The sequence below is a fragment of the Mycetomoellerius zeteki genome, unplaced genomic scaffold (assembly GCF_001594055.1).
Source record: "Mycetomoellerius zeteki isolate Tzet28-1 unplaced genomic scaffold, Tzet1.0 scaffold108, whole genome shotgun sequence".
Taxonomy (NCBI): domain Eukaryota; kingdom Metazoa; phylum Arthropoda; class Insecta; order Hymenoptera; family Formicidae; genus Mycetomoellerius; species Mycetomoellerius zeteki.
This window is the reverse complement of record NW_017255996.1, coordinates 1,167,843-1,188,690: the sequence shown is the minus strand read 5'-3', so window position 1 is coordinate 1,188,690 and position 20,848 is coordinate 1,167,843. Positions and strand designations below refer to the sequence as shown.

Here is a 20,848-nt window from a genome sequence, read left to right as displayed (position 1 = left end):
ATAGTCCGAGTGACGATCCTGGAATTCCCGGAACTCCGAGCGGCGCCTTCTCCGGAGAGAAGAATCGGCACTCGTCGTTCTCATTCGTACCACGCAATAACACGATACTCTGGATACACATCGGACAAACCGCGTTGAACGCATTCGACATATTTGGTTGCAAGAATACAAGTTTCACTAATCTCTTATCGATTTTGTAGTAAGAAATCTTACTAAAATTAATTTTCTAATGCTATACAGAAAGGACGGTTTTGTTGAAATATTAAAAAATTTAATTAGATACACACAGATCTAAAAATAATTTTGTTGGACCTTAAAAATAATAAATAATAATTATATATACAGGACCTTCAAATATGTCAAAACTTTTCGCAACATTATACTCATCATGTTTGAGATTCTTACGTAAAAAATATACGTAAATATTTTTATGATTCAACAAAGTTATTTTTATAGATCTGTATCTATATACCTATAGCTAAATTTTTAGGTGCTTCAATAAAATTGTTCTTTCCATGTATAAAAACAGACGAGAATATTTTTCATCACAATAAGAAATTTTATAATTGTTTTTTACCTATTGTTGATTCTCGCTGTTGTTTTTTTTTTATACTGATACCTTTTTTACAATATGGATTTTTGTGAAATTTCATTTTCTGACATAATTACAAGTTCTCTCAAGTAATTCTTAGCGCAAGTCTTTACGAGGTGATCCACGTATTTCTATAGAGAGCATTGGATGAGCAGAAAATGAACAGCCGTTCTTGGAGGCTTAAGGGCGACGATTCCCTCGAGACTTCCCGAGTAGGATTATCCTTCAATTTTCAAGCTTCGAGTAGTGCATTTTCTTGACACGACACTCTGGTGAACGTATTCGAGCGTTATAGCGTCACTCGGTATATAACGTTGTACTTGTAGTTACGCAGGTTGGATAGGTGCACTGTAGAGAGCAGGTGCCACGTGAAGTGAATGACTGGTGGCATGTAGCAGTGGCGCAGTGACGAAAATGGATAGGAGAGTAGAAGAGAGAAAATGAGAGAGGAAGGTTTAGGGAGTAACGCGAGTGAGGTATGCGACTCCTGTGGGCGGATAACGCGAGTTTGGTGAATGGGGCGAATAAAGTGAAACACTCGAAGTCGGCGGAGCGTGCAACGAGTAGGTGATACGCTTTCTAATTATCGGAATTAACTCGACAGGAACAGAAGCGCAGCTTGACACGCTTCAAGCCGCGCCGCGCGATCTTCGCCTCCCTATTTTGACGCGAAAACACCGCGTAATCTTGTATGCCTACCGGTTTGACCATTTTTCTTCGTAATAGTATTAATATTTTATGGAATGTCATATACAGCATTAACTATTTTTTAATACTGTTATCGTCACTTGCTTTTAACGATAAGTAATAGTCTGGGATATGTTGATTAGAAAGTATACTTCATCATTAAATTATCATTATTAGTCGACTGGTTTTAGAAAATTTTCCTACTAGCTTGTTATTGCCTTGCAAATCGAGCGTCAATTTAAGTATCTGTTAAAAGTGTTAAAACTCTTTTTACATCTACATTTATATTATTACTATCTCTGTCATATTTCTATGTTTTCTTTGTATTAATACAAAATAAAACAATTTGACGAACAATCTGAAACAAGATGGAATAGCAACGATTTTCAAGCTGAAATCTTACTGAGGTTGATCGATTCTGCCGGGTAGGTGGCTGGGACGGCGAGCACCCGGAATCGGGGCACGCTTGTCGTACGTCAAGGCGGGGAGGAAAGTGCACCAGCAACAATAATCAATGGAGTTACTGCATTGGGGTGTGGCGCGCAGTGCCGGCGCCTCCTTGCTGTCCGACGTACTTCGATCCGTACCCCTTGCAACCCTGTCTTCGCCGCCCTCCTCCCGGTGATTCTCTTCTCTCTCTCGCTCTTACCCTCCCACTACCCTTTCCTCCTAACTCACTAGCTACCCCTCCGACGTAGGTATCGACATCCCGTCTTGTGTCTCGTCTTCCTTCTACTTAGACGCTTCTATCTTATGGATGAATTGTAAAAGGAAACATTTATCTGATACAGCATTTATTCTATAGAAGAAGTAATTACAGATGTCAATTACATCTAGACTATGCGATCTATCATTTTAGCATTAAGTCTAAAGGTTGCGCATTCAATATAATTTTTGTAATTGTCTCTTATCCATTCTCTTTTTGTTTTTCTACGCATTCCTTTAGCGATTAATTGACACGAGGCTATAGAGTCCCATTCTGAATTAGCAAGAGATAAAGCATTGAGACATTTCTGCGATGGATGATTGAGACGGATAATTATAGGTTGTTACTAATATGATATAATAAATTCACGTTTCCATGCCGATCAAGGTTTGGGTTGAAACGCGTACGGTTTCAGGTGCCCTCTGGACCCTGGGGACTCGTTCCGGCACCAAGATCGCGCGTGGGTGGAGTGGATGCAGTAGCGCGAGCACAGTGCATTGCAGACTGCAGGTGCAGCGCAACGGAGCAGTGGCGAAAGAAGTAGCGTTGCGCTGGTCAGCGCTGACACGCCCGGTTGCTTATGCTTCCGGCGCCAGCATCGTGCCCGGGTATCTCTCGCTGTCCCGAGCGACGCCACGGAAGTCGCACTGTACTTGTCTTACAGAAGTCTATCTTTTGACTAATGCCGCTCTTCAAACGATACAACATCAATAATAATGTGCAAAAAATGAAATTTATATTTCAATTGCAATGAACAAATTATCCGTTGAATCAATTAATAATAATAATTAATTATTATGATTTTATAAATCAATAATAAAAAGCATCCAATATGTTTGACTATATCTACATGATAGATAAACGAAATTTTATTATAAGATAATTTTCCAAAATTAACTCTTGAACGCCATAAAATAAGAGATATTATTGAATGCGCAATCTTTAGACTTAACGCTAAAATGATAAGTCGCATAAACTAGATGTAATCGATATCCGTAATTATTCATTCTACAGAATAACTGCTGTATCAGATAAATGTCCTTTTATAAATCATCCATTATGACTATGCGAGTTCTGAGATATGCGAGATCAGATTTTTGGATACATATCTTGAATAATAAAATAATATTTTTTACCGTCGTTACTCTCAAAATGATTAGATTGCGAACCCGTTGATTAATGAATCGAGAGATTGGTGCAAACTTATGCAAACGCTTCTGTTTGGTCGCACAGTGACAAATTGATAACATCAGTGATTTAGACGCATATCTACAACGAGGAACTCAAAATGACAGAAGGCATTTTACAGGTTACAGCTGCCGCGCATTTGATTATTCGCACTTCCGCTGCATCGAATCGCGCCGTGCGAACGTCTCGCGGAATTTGCAATTCTCATTCTGCTGATAGTGTCTCTTGAAGGGAGAATCGGTCGAATGTTCCCGTGAATACATTATGCGTTTCTCAGATTGTATATGCACTTAATGTAAATAATGGTGATAATGCCGGCGTTGCGCGCAATGCGTATGGGTAGACTATTTAAACGACCGTGCTTTCTACATTACCTGTAATTTATTCCAGAGGCAATTATAGCTTAGCAAAGCTATATTTTATGATCGCTAATTGGAAATCGACACCGTGCGACATTTGAAAAGTATCATCTCTTTTAACTACTGCGTTAATCATTTTAAGTGCAACTCGATAATTGGCACTAAGTGCTGTAACTTTACCTGTAAAACTTTTTCTCCCCCTTTTCTTTTTCTCTCCATCTCTCCCATCATTAACGCTACTAAACGCAGACGGTACGCTTCGCACACGATAACGATGACTTTCAGCGTAGTCACCGTTGTCACTGTCAAGTAGTCAGCACGGTGGCTGCCGTCGATATTTAAAGCAGCACCGTCATCCCTCGGCCGGTCCACATAGCTCATTCATGCTCGCTCTCCATTCAATCTTCTGATCAGAAACCACCTGATCGCACGCTACCGTTCATGCCTGCTGTGGACGAGTACATACCGATGTTACATTATTTATGAGTACTTCTAATCGCTTTACAAGTCCGCAGCATGTAATAGGAATAATTCTGGTAGTTAAGAACGTCTTAAACATTGGCATTAGTTACAGTACAAAATGTTGAAGAATGCACCGATTAAAAAGAATGAAATGTATTTTTCCCGCAAGAAAACCTCATCATCGATCGATCAATCAATGTATTCACATCGTTGTAAAGCATGCTTTATTTCACAATCAATCAAGAAAAGTAAGACCGTGTTCTACGCGAACAAATGCTCGTCCAAACTAATTAAAAGATATAAGTTCCGATTTGTCTATTTGTACCGTGCGTTTATAAGCAATAAAGCAAGATCTCAGAAGCAGTCATTAAGAATTGCGATATGAAAGAACATATAGTTATTGTCCCCGTGTATACAGGTGGAAACTCGTTATAAAGCACTTGTTACGCATGACGCAACCCTCAATATAAGTTATACGTCACAGCACGGACGTCAATGCAATTCAAGTCATTATTCAATGATATATAGATAGTCTTACGCCTAACAAAATGGGACGTCTTACATCATCTCATGGCAGAGATAATAATGATGTATTATTAAACCCGTGTGTAGTAATGACGAATATACTATTCACGTGCTCAGCTTCTTTCATAATTTATCCTTTCATTGCACTTACTGTATGTCAATTAGATTGAAATTGTGCAGCACAATTAATACAATAAAAATTATATCACACATATACATATAACTAATACTTTGCTATAGTTTGTTTATACGCCATCACTATTTATATCAAATGTCTTGAAACGACACGATAATCGTGTGAAATGTTTCTTCTAAACTTTCCTATTTTTTATCTTCTTAATATTTCGTAAATATTCGTTAATATTCGTTAGTAAAAAAATTATCTACTTAAAAAAATTATCAAAGATATATTCATATATATGTATATCATCAAAATTTGTAAATATCTTTCGATAGTAATAAATTAAAAAACATATATGTCTCATAATCAGTAAACTCAACAACTACAACTTTTGCGAGGATTAACTCACGTTAAATCCGATCATCCTTTATCTTCGGCAATCAGGAAGGGGCAGTGGTCCCGCAGGAATATTCGGTTAGAATTCAAAGCGTGTACCGTTCCCACGTAGACTCCGGGGAGTTTTTCCGATTCACGATGAATCGCTAACCCAAATGCTCAGTAGCCCGAGGATCCAGATTGTGCCGCTCGGAGGCATTATGCCATCCCGCATTGTGCGCTCATTGTGCGATTGAATAAAGAATATTTTTAGACATCACTTAGGGCTTACCCGACGGGGTGACACGCAAGCACAACTCATCCTCGCCTAACATCCCCCTTTCCATTGTCGTGGAAGACGCTCTTATTGTTTGGAATGCTTTTAGTAGCCGAATATCTCACACTTAAACTGCAAATGGATACGAAAAAAATGATCGAATGTCAGAAACAGGTGACTACCAAGGGATACCAAGAGCTTTCGTTAATACCATAAAAATTTCCAATAAAATTTCATACGCTGATAAATTTTATAACGCATTTCTTAATTATCATAACATAAAATTGGATATAACGTAATAATTATAACTATCAGTACATATTTTAATTACATCGTCTTCCTCATTACTCCTTGTGATTAAAATAACGATTAAAGATGAATGTCAAGATACATGAATTATTTACATAGAAAGTTAAACTTCAATTAATAAAACGAATTATTGACATCACGTCAAGTACAAACTAATATAATGCTAATTAGTTATTAAAAACGAAGTCGATAATATCAATAAATGTCATTAACATCATGAATATTTTATCCGATCTAGAATCATGATATTTTGATTTGTCAGTTCTTTTAATTTCATGAAATTTTCAATTAATTTTAAAGTAAAACGTTAAAATAATTAATTTTAACATATTTAAAAAGTTTGTATATATCAGTTATTTTTAACTAAAAATTAGCATATATTCAATGATCAGGTATTAATTTCTGTAATATATTATACATTCTGTAATACATTGTAATTATCTATATAAATATATATTTAACGTTATCTAATATTAGCACTATATACTATATGTATATACCATGGTATATATATTTATTTATTGTGAGTTATGAGATAATGTGACTATATGACTTATCAAAAGATTCACATCATGATAACGCATGTTCGAATTTATGAGGAACTCGAGTTTCATGTTTTATTGCTTAAAATTATCTCTTCTTATGCGGATCGACGTCATTTTGCCATGAGTGCTTGACGATACAAGGGAGATTGTCAATTCTCGAAGAAAACCTGACGATAAGAACGCAGTAAAGCGGTTCGGTCGAGCTGCCGCCAGCTAAAACTTCGTTTAGCATCGCATCGGGGTGAAACAAACCGGTCGCGTGCGTGTTGGCTGCGTGCGACGAGCAGAGGAGCAGAGGGTCAATCTCCTCGCGCGCTTCTTCTTCTTGTTCTTCCTCTTCATATTCTCTCTTTTCCTTCCGCGTAGCCATTTTCTTCTTTTTCATCATCATCTTCTTCTTCGCCCGCCTAACCATCTCTTCTCCACCTCCGTTTCCTTCGCAGCAGCATCCTTTCTCTTTGGCCATTTTTTCCCCGTGCCTCTACCAGGTAGTCGCCATTATAATGCACCAAAATATCATACTGGTACCACCCGCTATCGTAAGTGCATTGTTATTATATATTGCAGCGAGAAAGATGGTTCACCAGGTTCTAATGAGATTCGATGGACATGACTTGTGGATAGAATATTTCGCGAATCATTAAAAAAAGATAAATGCAGTTTGATATTCCTCACCTTGAAACTATGGTTAAAATATTAAACTGAAATTTGTGTGTGTGAAAAGAGATGTAAATTATATTTCGATTTCTTTCGAAAACACAAACAATTAACTATCAATATAAAAAAGAATATAAAAAATGCTTATATATGAACACAAAATGTAATTCATCATGAATTTCATTATTATGACTATCTTCTTACAATTAGTGAAACTGTTTATATTATAATAAATATTACTATAAATGTAGATATTATTACTATATACTCAGAAATAACATTTACTATGTATAGACCAGCTTTAGTTGCCTTGTCTTTTTACATACTGAATTTAGTAATCACAAGCTGTTATGACGCCATAGACGAATGGCGGTAATATGCAGCTAAGTCAAGTTATGCACTCGTATAAGATTTACGATCAAACGTTTCATCTGATTGTTTCTCATTTTTACAGTATCCCTTATACAGTAAAGTTTCTTAACATCTTAAAGCAATGCGTTTCAAAAGAAGAGTTAATATATTCGAAAGAAGTTAATATATTATATATGGCCCGTATTCATAGGGCGATATTCATAGTTAGATCTTATATTTAGGACTGTCTAAAGCACTATGTTAAAATATCATAAACCAATCAGAAGATGTATTAGCACCTTAAGACATTACTTAAGATCTTAAAATAAGTACCGACTATGTATACCGGTGACTGTGCCATGATCAATTTTTATATTTAAGAACGCATATTTAAGATCATCTTAAGATATTATAAACCAATCACAGAATTGTGTTAGCATCTTAAGGCATTACATAAGACAGTCTTAAAATAAGAACCAACTTATGAATACCGATGATTGAAAATTTTTAATAAATAATTTTATTTATGTAATAAATGTGATAAACTGAAGTCAAATACATGATTGACTAAACAGCATGCTGCAAAAATTTATTATGAAATTCTCAGATAAAAAATAATTAATAGACTCTTTTTACAAGAGTGGAATCTTCGCCAATCCTAATGTAACTTTAAACTTTATTAACACTCATTAATGCGTTTGAACGTATCGTTTATAACGGTTTTTAATCGACATTTCTAACAATAGACGGAGAATTATCTCGGCAAGACTGCTCCATAAACTTCGAATGTGATGCGACATATCGGTGCGTTGGTTGCTGCATACACGTGTGCACGGGAATCGCCGTGAAACGCTAACGTTATAATAACGATCGTAACAACAGCAAGAAGTCATAATTTAAATTGAGTTTCTCGCTTGTCTGCCCGTAATAGCTCTATTGCACGCCACTCGAACGCAAAAGAGAAAGAGAGCAAAAGTAAGAGAGACAGTGAAAGAGGCGCGGTGATCTAGGGAGAGAGACGATGAGAACGTGACTCGAGGAACACGCGGGAGCAAGAGAAACGCGGTCGTCGGGCGGGTGGGTGTGAGAGATATCTGCTGCGCTTGTGGCTAGGGCGCGTTGATCTAATTGATGCCCGGAGTTGGGGACAGAGCCAGGATATGACGCGAATCCATTGTGGCTCGCATTATTATAATATATATTATACACATATCCTCCACACTACACTGATATCACCGCGTACGACGTGACAACGAGAGCGGAGCGAACGGCGAGGGAGAGGTATGCTGAGGAAGAATGGGGACGGAGAGATACGAATGTAACAATCCGCCGACATTGTTCAGCCAGCCAGTTAGGGAGTACGGTTAGCGGGAGACAGACACTTCGCTCGATATATCGGCAACAATTTGAGGAATCAAAGAAGTTACGCGGTTTGCGGGTCATCTCCGTGTCTTGATACATCGTTAATGCCAACGTTTCGTGAATATTGCAGCTCACTTCATCAGGGTGAGAAGCAACCTGATACCAATTTGAGGAATCAGTAATCGCGGTTTGTGTACGTATAAGATTCAAGAATTTGCGATGCCGAAAAAAAAGATACTTCGTAAAATAAGATTAAACAAAAAGTGATCACGATTTTTGCAAAGCAAATAATTGTATATTAAATCTGACGAAAAATACAGCAGACTTTTCAATGATATAGTAATATATATTCAGTGATTTACGATAATAAAAATATAGATTTTTAACTGATTTGAATAAATTTATCATATTGTTTTTGAGCACCGGAAATATTTTTAAACAGTCTAATTCGAAAAAGAGAGATATATGCTTTTGCGGGAGGGATTCTCATTTACGTTGCGGAGTGTCAGCAAGACTGTAACCGACAATCCCCCTTCTTGGCAATTCGTTAAAGGACATGTTGGTAAGTCATGCATGCTATACGAGCGCCAAGTGAAATTGACGCGCAACCACTCGAAAACGAGCGTGGGTAATCACGTTTACGTAAAAGTGTCTTAGGACCTTCCTACCTCCGGATCCTACCTTCTCCATCGTCCCCACCGTTTCCAAGACGCATACCAGACGGCTTCGCCTTCTGAAACTTATAATGAAGAAAACCCTCGAGAGATGCTCGTGTATAGAGACCTGCGATATAAAATCATTAAAGGAACCGTGCAAGTATTCTTCCCCTCCGCGCCAGCGACATCACTCCTCTCGTCGCTCACGAGCGAGTTGATATTCAAAGTGTCCCTCTCGTTTTAGCCGAGTGGATGGCACTTTGACTCGTCCCCGCGATAACATCTAACGTTTAATTGCATTCGAGTCCGCCGCCGGATATAACTTTACTACCGGAAATTAACGAACTTTGACTATCGGCCCCGCCCGCGTACGCGAGCGCACGGTCGTACATTTAAAACCGAGAGCGAGATGCGCCGCCCTTGATCGCTCGCTCGCACGCCCGCTATTAGCAGATCGGGTGAGACCGTCGCGTAGACCGATAATTAATATCCCGATGTTAAGGTGAGCAGCGCACGCCGGTAGAGAGCCGAAGTTATTACCGCTTATGCAATGCAATACCGTGCGGCAGAGAGCACGCGCGCGCACACAGAAGATCCTAATATTTCGTCTCTCGCTCGCAGTTCGTCTCTCACTCGGCCGCTTATTTCCGAATCTTCGCGATCAATCATCCGGCAACGGATGCTCCTTCAATTTTAGACTTCCCGAGAGGATCGACAGAGAAAGAGAGATTAAGGGCTACGTGCTCCTGGGCATTAAGACGCACGGGGTCCGACCGATTAACTACTGCCACGCGGTTCGTAAAAAAGCGTCTCTATCTTCTTCCCCGAGAGCTACCTACCGCAAAAATTCCAAGATATCCAACGAACGCGTCACTCGTCGGGGCCTGTCGACCAAGATACGGTCCACTCGTATCGTTCCCGAGATCGGCGACGGCGCGCAACATCACCGCAAGCGGTGACTTCGGCGCACGGTTCGAACTTATCGGACACCCGATGGGCACGGCCGGGGCCCGAAATAATTGCCCGCAGTGAAATATAAATGATACCAAGATTGTGGATCGTCCAGGATGAGCGAACCCGGGGGGACGCGGGGAGATGGGGTTTGGACTGAAGGTGGGGAGAGATACGCCACGGCGTCGTTGGTGCGCACCTTCGTGTTGGCGTGTGCGTGCGTGCGTGGTCCGTCGACCGGCTACTTGGTACGCGAGACGTACGCGCACGTAATTGCGTGCCCGTCCTGAAATTATTCATCTCCCCGACCACGGCTGATCCCAGGCGCACACCGCACCGCACACGGTCCCGGCACCAACAGAGCCAGCCCCAGCGGTATGATAATGCATAGAAGTGCCAGTCATTATACCTATACGTACCCGGTGTATCCAGCGCCCATCCTACCTACTCGGTACGTAGATTACACCACCTCGAGTCCTCCACCCCGTGCACCCCCCCTTCGCAAACCCGCCCAGTGACTGCTTTGCCCCCCCATCGCGTTGCATACACACGCATATACGTACATGCAACACGCGCGAATTACACCTACCTATCTGCCTCCGACCGATACGTACAGTGTACGACGCTGCGTGTAAGCCTGGGCGCGAACGCATCTATTCCGTATACGCAAGTCGCGAGAACATTAAGGATATCGCGAGTTACGAGAAAACCGAGGAAAATTGGATTTCCAAGTAACATGCCGGGTAGAGCAAGGATGTGGCTGCTTGATGTGGCAGATGATGTGTTTCATATCCTCTTGAGAATTGTTTACAAAGCTTCTTTAGATGAGATTATCAACAATTTTAAAATCAACAGTAATTACATGTAGCATTTCATTAAAAAGCCAAAACAAATCAGAAGTTGCTGGCCTCAGCAACTTTAAATTTCGCTTTTCTTTTTCCTTTTCATCTACTTATAGTATAATAAGCGTATTCAGGAAGGAAAGACGATGGGGTGTTCAGACTTTCCTCAAAATTTATGATTAAAAGTTATGATTAACAAAACCTAATACTTTTCCTGTTTAAAATCAAGAACGAGAAAGAGATATTCCAAGCTTTAAAGTATCCAAAAAAGCAATTCATTAATGCAAAAAAATTATTGTTTATATGACAGAATTGATAATTTTTCAGGGAGTACTCAAATTCCAAAGAAAAATTCTGGATACGCCTCTGAATGGAGGATTCTCAAATAGAGCAAGTCACGATAACATCAAAATGATATTAAAATGAATCGTGACTGATTGAAAAGTGACTTTTAATAATCCATTTTAGAGCCATTTTAACGTCATCTTAATGTCATCACGATTTTTTGTTTTGCTTGGATACGCACGTAAACTGCATTCCAATTGCAGCTCGAAAAATAACACTTAGTCGAATTTCGAGGAATGCTTTATTATTAACTGAATTCAAGATATCTCCGGGTAAAATCGCGTTGTTGAGCCTTCTGGCATAGCAGAATTATGTGCGGCGGCATTGGTTTTGAGTCATTAAAAGTCGCTTAGGATAATATCTGGATGATTCGCATTTAAACTGAATACTTTTTTGAACAATTTATCTCGTATTTTCGCAGGCTCTTTGGTGCTGCATAGTTGTCAAAAACGGACATTCCAGTACCTTCTGATTTGCTAAATATCTGACGAGATACAAGATTTTCTGCAATGCCAGAAGCAATTTGAAAAGAATTAAGCAGAATATGTCGATTCTGTTATTAAAATAATAATTTCGGTTATAAATTATTATTGAAATATATGGAGAGAATTCTTTGCGCAAGAAAACTTAATATATAAGTCTGATATTATTCTTTTAATTTGCGTAAATATTTCAAATATCTCACAATATCCTTTAAGAGAAAATTAATGATGAAAATAATACGTTATGAAATAAGTATCTCTGAATTACAAGGAATCATTACGTTACAGTCGTTTTTACAATGCATATATATGATCAGAAATATGTTAACTATGTCTGTTTCAAACGTAATACTCCTTTTCTCCCGAAGTATCCTAGTTCGAGCAATAAATAAATTCTTTGCTTGTTACATGGAAACAAATCACATCAGAAACGTCATTACGTCGCAAAAGAAATCTCGATCATAGGGGGAGAGGGAGAACGTAAGGCCTTCGCGGAACGGAAGTTCACCCGATTCGCGATATCCGACGCCGCGTGGCCGCTCCTTTCCCTTTCTCGTCCGCTTTGTTTCTGGAGCCCCGAAGATAATGAGCACAATTACGGAGAGGTTTTTGTTCTAGAAATTACACAGTAGTGTGCGGATGCATGTCTGTGGCTGATTGCTATGCCCCCGCCGTCCCCTCGGCGCGATACCTCGCGTCCGTGCGCGTCCGCGTGTTGCGTGCGTGTTCGTGTACCTGTTGCGGAGCCGCGTGAGCGCGAAAGAGTCATGGCGAGGATCGAGGAACTCGCGGGCGCGTGTGTGTGAGCGCATTCGTGCGTGAACTACCACGTTTGTGCGGGGAAGTCGAAAGGACGTGGTAGCGCGGGACTCAAGAAGTGGGGGCAGGGACACGGAGTAAGCTCTAATTGCATTCAATAAAGCAAATAATAGCAAGCTCATTAGAGCAGAGAGAGAAGCTAGCGAGTTGACCGCGACTCGTACGCTAACCTGCCTACGCTCGGACGAAGGAAGAAAAGGAGGAGAGAAGAAGAGGAGAAGAAAGAGAACGTCAAGGCGCTGAGGGTAAGACCATATCGTTGAAGAAGGAAGGAGAAACCACGGGAGAAGGAGGAGAGGACAAACCAGACAGAAACCGGCGATCGTGCCGTCGTATCGTCGCGAGAACCACGGTCCAATGTCATTTATTGTCCACGATGGACCGCGCCGTTTGCTGGGGAACGTACCCTTCTGTTCCCTCCACGGATTCGCCCGTTTTATATGAATGGGCCACAGCCATGCAACCTTCGCGTCCTTCGTTAGGTATTTATCCCCGTTTATTATTATTCGGCTTGTATCCTCATAAGTATATATAGATGCCACGTCGGCAAAATCGATGAGTAACGTTTTGTACACACAGCAATAGCACGTCGTTTCCTCGAGAATGCAGTGATCAGTGCTATTTCTCTGTTTCTTTGGAATTCACTCGGAAATTACAATCTCGTGGCATTAAGACGCGGACTGTTGCTGTTGCTAACAACGCCAGCTTGGGTTCCCTCATTATGCAAAATAGGCAATAAATGTTCCTTCTGGGATTTAATTTCTGGAACTTGTACTTAATTAGTGATGTAGCATCTCAAGAATAGCTTTGATAAAGTCACCATGGATTACGAGTTTGCCGAGATCGTTTTTTATCGAAACTGTACTTTGAAAAACATTATGAGCGACTCTGATGATTAGTAGACAATGCTCTGACAATTAGGAGATAATAATAACCAATTTTATCGTATGTTACATTTGTATATATATTCCGAATATAAAAATGCTACCATTTCGATCAAATTATAATAAAAAAAAAATAAACTACAACCGTTAAAAGTGCATCGTGAAATCTGCGGCAGTTCGCAGGCGCCAACATTGACAAATCTACTCTCCGCCCGACGATCCATCTTCAGGCACTCTTTCACTTATTCGCCTTCGTTAAGCGTGACTTTGATTATGTTAATTCATCAATCCACCGTACAGTATTAGTATGTGAAAATCAATATACGCTTCGTAGCGTCCTCGATGTGAACGATAAATTAATCAATTTCATATCAATTAATTTAGGCTATTAATTTATCAATATTTCTTCCTTCTCACCCAAATCTAACGAGCAAGCGGTGTGAAACGATTTCTATATGGGTCTCATATATAGCAGGCACGCGTCTCTGGGAGAGACGAACGATGGACTATCGACTAAGGGGTTTACCGAGCGGACGATCATTGAGGAGGGAGGATAGACTGAGGGGGAGGGGGGAGGAAAGGCAGACCTGAGGAGAATCGTCCGCCCCCGAGACGCGAGTAAACGTCGGTAAGAATGGCGATTCGGCTAATGTATTCCGCGGATGTGCACGCTCATTATTCAGCGATAATTAATTGACGGCTATAAATAAGCGGCGCGTCCGGGCACCGCATAAATAAATGGTTCGCGCGCTGCGGAATGGTAATGGTGACTTTGACGGACCGTTTAAACTGGAATAAAGCAGGGTAACTCGTTTCCTCCGGGCACTCCCCGGGTCCGGGTCTGCCCATCGCACGGTAACGAATATAACTCACCTGCCATGCCGCGCGGCCAGCATAGCGACTGTTCAAGGGACTTGTGGCCCTTGCGGCCTGGAACTGACCCACAGATATTTACTCCTCCGGGACTCTCTTAAACTCACGCCTCTCGTTTCTTTTCATTCGCGAATCGTTGTGTCTCGGGGAATCGCATGTTTTAGCCAATCATATAGTTTTCTTGCTATAAAATCATTTTCTTGTCTATAAAATCTTGCCTAACCGATTTTAATAAAAACCATCACAAGATCATCCTTACTGTTAATTTTTATATATAATATCATTGACGAAAAATAGAGACAAGAGCAGACGATTTTATACATGGAAAGAACATTTTTGGTGAAACATCTAAAAATTTAAATAGCTATAGATCTAAAAATAATTTTTATTGGATTATCAAAATAATTATGTAGAAAACTCAAGCATGATGAGCAATGCTGCAAAAAAATTTGACATTTCAGTTTAAGTACCCTACTTAATTATTTGATAACCCAATAGAATTATTTTCAGGTCTTTGTTTAGTTAATTTTTTTAGTTATTTTAGCAAAACTATTCTTTTCTTGTAAATATCTATTGTTACCACCAAGGATGAAGAAAATATATATTCAATTACAATTATATAATGTTTGAATAAATCAGCATATAATACACACCATATTGTTAACGTTCGAGTTTAATAATGACCAGAGGCTTCTTTCCTCGTTGACGCCCACAGTGTCATACAATGCGCGATTAATCTCGATCATAACAAGCTCTGACAATGTTTCAACCTTTCGATGAATTAATCTTCGCTACTGAAAGTATAGTAGCTATCTTGCATTAATAATTAGAAAATTGTCAATTTTTTTTATATTCACATGAAAAACGATGTCTCTTAATCTTCGTCAACTTTCTAAGCAATAAACAAGGAGTATGTGCAGCAAACGTAGCATATAGCGCGAACGTGAATTATGCTTCAACGAATCACTTTACATGACATGAACATTACCTTTGATATTACAAATAAAAAGAGAAAATCAGATTATATGGAATGCACTTGCTTTAATGTTGCTTAAGACCCTCGATGTCACATTGGAGTAAGACGACTTGCAGCGTGGCTACATTATCGTAATATTTGAAACCAATTCGAACGACATAATCATGACGCAGTCGTAGCATCTCGCCAAGGTTAGATTAAAAAGACGACGGCAATGATGAAAGTGTCGTTGAACCAACAACGCGTAGCCAAAGAGGTAATTCTCGAGTTCTTACGACAGGTAGCAGAGTATGCGACAGGCAACAAAGTCCAGAGCCTCGGGTCGTAATTGCCTCGGCGGCGCCATTATTATTTCATAGCGCTTGTATCTGAAGTAAGGACCCGGCGGCGAAATTACAGACTTTCCACGCAACGGATCTCGATATGTAGAGGAACGCTCTAGTTCTCGAGAGCCTATACTTTAAGGGAGAACCGATCCCCATCGAATGAATATAAATCTGCGACAATATATGCCGCGCTTGCTACGAGATACGGGCAGCATCTTGCAGTTAATGCAAGTTAATGCGCCGATGCGCGTGCGAGGGACGAACTCGATTATTAGAATTCAGAAAGCGCACCGTGTGCGTGGCGTTCTTACATGTGATATTATTCCATCCGATCGAATGAAACATGGACCGATCGCGAGATATCGTTGCGACTTATGTTTAGTAAAGATCATTTCGCGGTCCTTTTAATTGGACGTGCCGCTACATCGAGTCGCGTCCACCCAACTTTTACTGCCGCGCAAACAACCCGTTTTCGACGAGAGAAATAATACAATGAATCGAAGAGCGTTATCGGACGGAATCTCCGGCAGACACGGAATCCCGCCTAATAACCACTTTGCCGATCGACATTGTTATGGGACGGTCATTAAAAGCGCGTCCCAGTGGCACCCAAAAAACGCGGGATGCACCGTCGTTTAACGGCCCTTACGCCGTCGGGTCTCATCGGCGCGTACTTATCTCAAGGGACTTGAAAATCCGGTCGCATTAAGATATCTATCGGAACAACGGATGTGCGCCATTAAACTTTTACTTTATTTAGTGCTCGGAGGAGAGTCGCAGTCTGCACAGCAATCTCTAGAAAGGAAGATGAGAAAAGGAAAGAGGGAGAAAGGAAGAAAAGAGAATGACGGTCCACGTACGAAGTCGCGCACTGTGTCCGTCAGTGACGTTCGTAGGTAGGATTCCTCTTGACGTTGCGCGATTGTTCCTCAACGTATAATTATTACTTATACGTTTGCTGCTAATGACCGCTTCTCGCGAGACACCGTTTAGAATTGCTAATGGCTATGCGTTGTCAATAGGCAGTAAAGCGCATGAATCTAGCCACCTAACTACAATTTGAAGCATTATGATTAAAACAAAAGATATGCATATGATTAACTGAGAGAAATGTTTTTGAGATATTTGCGTATCCCCTCGAATTAAGGGACACAGTTTGAAATTTTGCAATAACTCCAGAGTCGAAAGACAGCTCTTATAGTCCAAACATATGTATATTAGTATTGATAATCTCCCATTCAATTGTAAAGTCGATAGTCTTGGTCTCCGCCACAAAAGAGCTAGTAAGATGGTCCAATTCATATTGCATCGATACATCCAGATCGAAAAAACGACTACGGAAACGCCAGAAGAGAATTGATCTATCGGTAAAAATTCTCGCCTCTCATAAAAATTCAGTCTAATACAAAAAACAATGTGTATACAATTAGAAAATTAGGATGTGATTGCAAATGTCGGTCAATTCCGTCAAAACTTGAAAAAATTTTTTTTAATTTTTTAAAGTTTTGCATTCAGTTACTTCTCTGATACACTTATGATAGTAGTAATCGCCTCGTTGTCTAGAAATAGGACAACAGTTCGTGGACTTCTCATGGATTTTCAGTGCGTCGCTCGTATAGGGAACATCAAATAGAAATCCGGAATATGCGCAATCTGGATACGAAAATTAACGCTGACGATTACGACAGAGTACAGCTATCAAAATCGGAGGAACGGGCACCAATCTAACCGCCCTTTCTCCATAAGCGATTGTTAACTGGTTATTTCCTTCGGTCATGAAACTGAATGGTTTAAGCAGAAAGTTACGACTTTGGAGCTCGTTATGCATGCATAGGCGCGAGCATAAAACACTGGAATTGCGCGAGCGAGCAAACGAGCGAGCGAATGAACGAGCAAGCGAACAAACAGCACGCTGGTTTCCATTCGTCGTCGCATATCGGTGCGACTGTGATCTTCTCTCTTTCTCTCCAGAGATGATCCGGCGACACGGCAACGATGCCCTTGCCGTAGCCCGGACCTCCATGTTCTCTTCCTTTCCGAGGCGTCGCGGAATCACGAAGGCGAGAAAGCCTTACCTCGCGGCAGTGCTGCAAGTGCCCGCGTTGCAGAAAGCATGCACCATCGGTGAGGGCGACGACGGGCGTCGTTATTCGCGCTGATTTAGTTGAAGGCTGCGGATTTACGGATCTACCCTTGCTGCCACGCAGTACGTACGACAGGCGGCGCCGAGCCCTTTCTCGTTAGCCGCCTACATTATATTACCCATCGAGCAGCATACATCATTCCCTCTTTATGTAAGTATCTATAACGGCCCGAGAAACATTTGCAGCTCGCTCTGCGCAAAGGAATGAAACAGAACAGCGCAGCTGGATACGCGAACGTACCGCGTGGGCTGGCCGGATGGTGCCAACGCGGGGGAACCGCTCGCGACCGCTCGCGGAATTGATGTACTGCGACCGGAGAACAATGCCTTGTGACCGACGACGTGCCGCATTGCAGTGCAATCTTTTCGCTCGCCGCGACTTTCGCGTCCACGCCTGACAGCACTACGGAAACACCTACATTTCCCGAAAATTAAGGACGCTCGAATGAACGTCTGACAAATGTGATATGTAAAAATTTAATAGTCAGTTAAATGTAATAAATTAACGAGCAAAGTTATCAATTTTCTCGTTTTCCCACAGTCCACGCTATCTAACTGTTACATAATTACAATTTATTCTAAAAAAATGTCGGCATGGATTTAACATGCTGTGTATATATATAAAATTCTCACTATGTTGGTGTTCACATTAACAGTAACATATGTGAATTTAACACTTATTAGTGTTAATATTAACACCAATACGGTGAAAATTATAAAAACGTCGTATATGGTGTTAAATCCACATCAATATTGTTTAGAGCGAACACTTAGACTCCTGTTTACTCATCACTATCTTAAAATTATGTCAAAAGCGAGAAAATATTAAATAAAAATTCTTACAAATTATATTTGAATATAGAAATATTTTTCAATCGAACAACAGTTGTTTTATTGAAATATATTTCCATATTAATATATTTTGTAAAATTTTTTATTGTGTATTTTTCTGCTTCTGACGTAATCTGAAATAGTAATGATAAGTAAAAAAAGGCCTCAATAATGTGTTACTCTTTTAAATTAAGATTAACGCAGATTTATTAAATATGACATGTATGATTAGATACCATCTTTAAATTGAAATGAAAGATTGCGGATTTATTTACGATAGATAGGAGAACATTTACTGCTAGCATGTCGTATGCGTTCGACGGTGTATTGTTGCGTGTTAGTCAAGATGTTATCTGCATTCTTGTCATGAATTGTAAGACACTGTTACGACTCACAGATAAAAGCAAAGAAGATCGAAGAAATCCATTGCTATGTAAAATATACGCTTGCGTCTATCCTCTTCTATCCGGTCGATTATCTTAACACTATCTGTAGTAGTGTATATGTACAAGGTAATTGTCTCTACTCGGATCCAATCTAATCAACCGACTTGATTAAGATTATACCAGTCGTTTCCAATTTTATATCCCTCGATAACAAATTGTCAAAATCTTCTCATAAATCTCGCGCATTTGCTCAATTATGTCGCGCGAAATTGATTTATGATAACAAAATTCAAAAATATATGCAGAAGACAATAGATCGGAATCAACATTTTAAGTGTCCAGATCATACAAATAAATTATATTTGAAGATATATATCTTAACTCTCCGTCTGCATTTATATTTTTACTCCCTCGTCGGCAGTGTTTTTTTTTTATTATTCTAGACTTTCAAAAAAATTCAGGATTTTCAATATCTCTATCACATTATCAAATAATTTTTTAAGATATTTTAGGAGAAAAAACTTCCGTTCTTTATTTTCTCTATTATCTTTCCAGAAAAATTTAAGAATGAAACGCTTGTGCCAAAAAATACTCAAATTACAGATAAAGGATTAAAAAAAGTAGCAGCTTTTTCTCAAATTTATGTTAGTTGTGAAAATGAATGATTTTAACAAGCAGCTTGATTAAAGTAACGGGTCAAACCAGCATGAAAAATACGATACATTTACTTTCATAAGAATGTTATGTAATCTACGAACGCCTGGAGCGTGAAATCAACATCATAAAGGCTTTGGAAAGTATATCCTAGAGCATCGATTCTATTAGATGCATTAGCTTCATTACTTACTTGGGGCATTTACGTGACGTCCACGTTATCTTATATTATACATCGTGGTGGTCAAGAGTGAGAACGCACGAATACGAAGTCGCAGAACGATACCGATCAGCGCGACGAACTCGGGAACAAAAACGGTGCCTATATGTTAGCAAGACGAAGGTGAATGGCAGAGATGACGCACACACGGTGAGGGTTACTTCTCAGCCAGGAAGTAGAATCCTCAAGCAAACCGTCCGTCGTTGCGTAGAAATTTATCGTCGAGCACGAAACGCATCTTATTGCAGGAGACGTACTCGTGGACGACAACAACGAATAGGTACTTAAGTCCTATAAGACGCTCCGGTCCGAGAACAAGCGTGGATTCTACCGGTTCTTAATAATTGTACGTCGGCCTCTCACCAAGATTGCGAAGCTTATCTTCGGTAAAATGCTTCAAAAGCCAGTCGGCAACATGGCAATACCGGGACAGTCTTTGCATACCACTGGCCGATACACTCTGGGTGTACGGCTCTACGAAACGACAAAACTGACTTGAAGATGTTAGCGCCTTTTCAGCACATCCTTTAGTAACGTACAACCATAATTACTTTGTATAGCTATAATTATACTGAATCATAAAAAAATTTTGCAAATCCTTCATTACACGATAATTAATTTTTTTATTTTATATTCTCCCAAGTAGTCTGTATCGTCGTCTTGCGCAATTCTTAACCGTTACATACACGTTGTTATAACCACCTATTAATCACTCATAAAAGGCTATTAATAGACAGCTTATTAATATCCCACGCAACTATTACCAACTTAACCGCGTCAAGACGAACGAAAATTACATTGTAATAAGTTATTCACATCACGCGCGTATAAATCGAACAGTTACATGTCACGATCTCATTAACCGTTCATCAATTAAATAAAGAGCGCCATGACGAACTATCAATATCCTTGGCAAGTAATCCCACCGCGTGAGACAGACGGAA

The 20,848-nt window shown here is 40.0% G+C and overlaps 1 pseudogene; it reads left to right on the top strand.

Moving 5' to 3' along the window:
• Nucleotides 1–17,665: 17,665 nt before the first annotated feature.
• Nucleotides 17,666–18,147, top strand: LOC108725284 (uncharacterized; annotated as a pseudogene).
• Nucleotides 18,148–20,848: the final 2,701 nt, after the last annotated feature.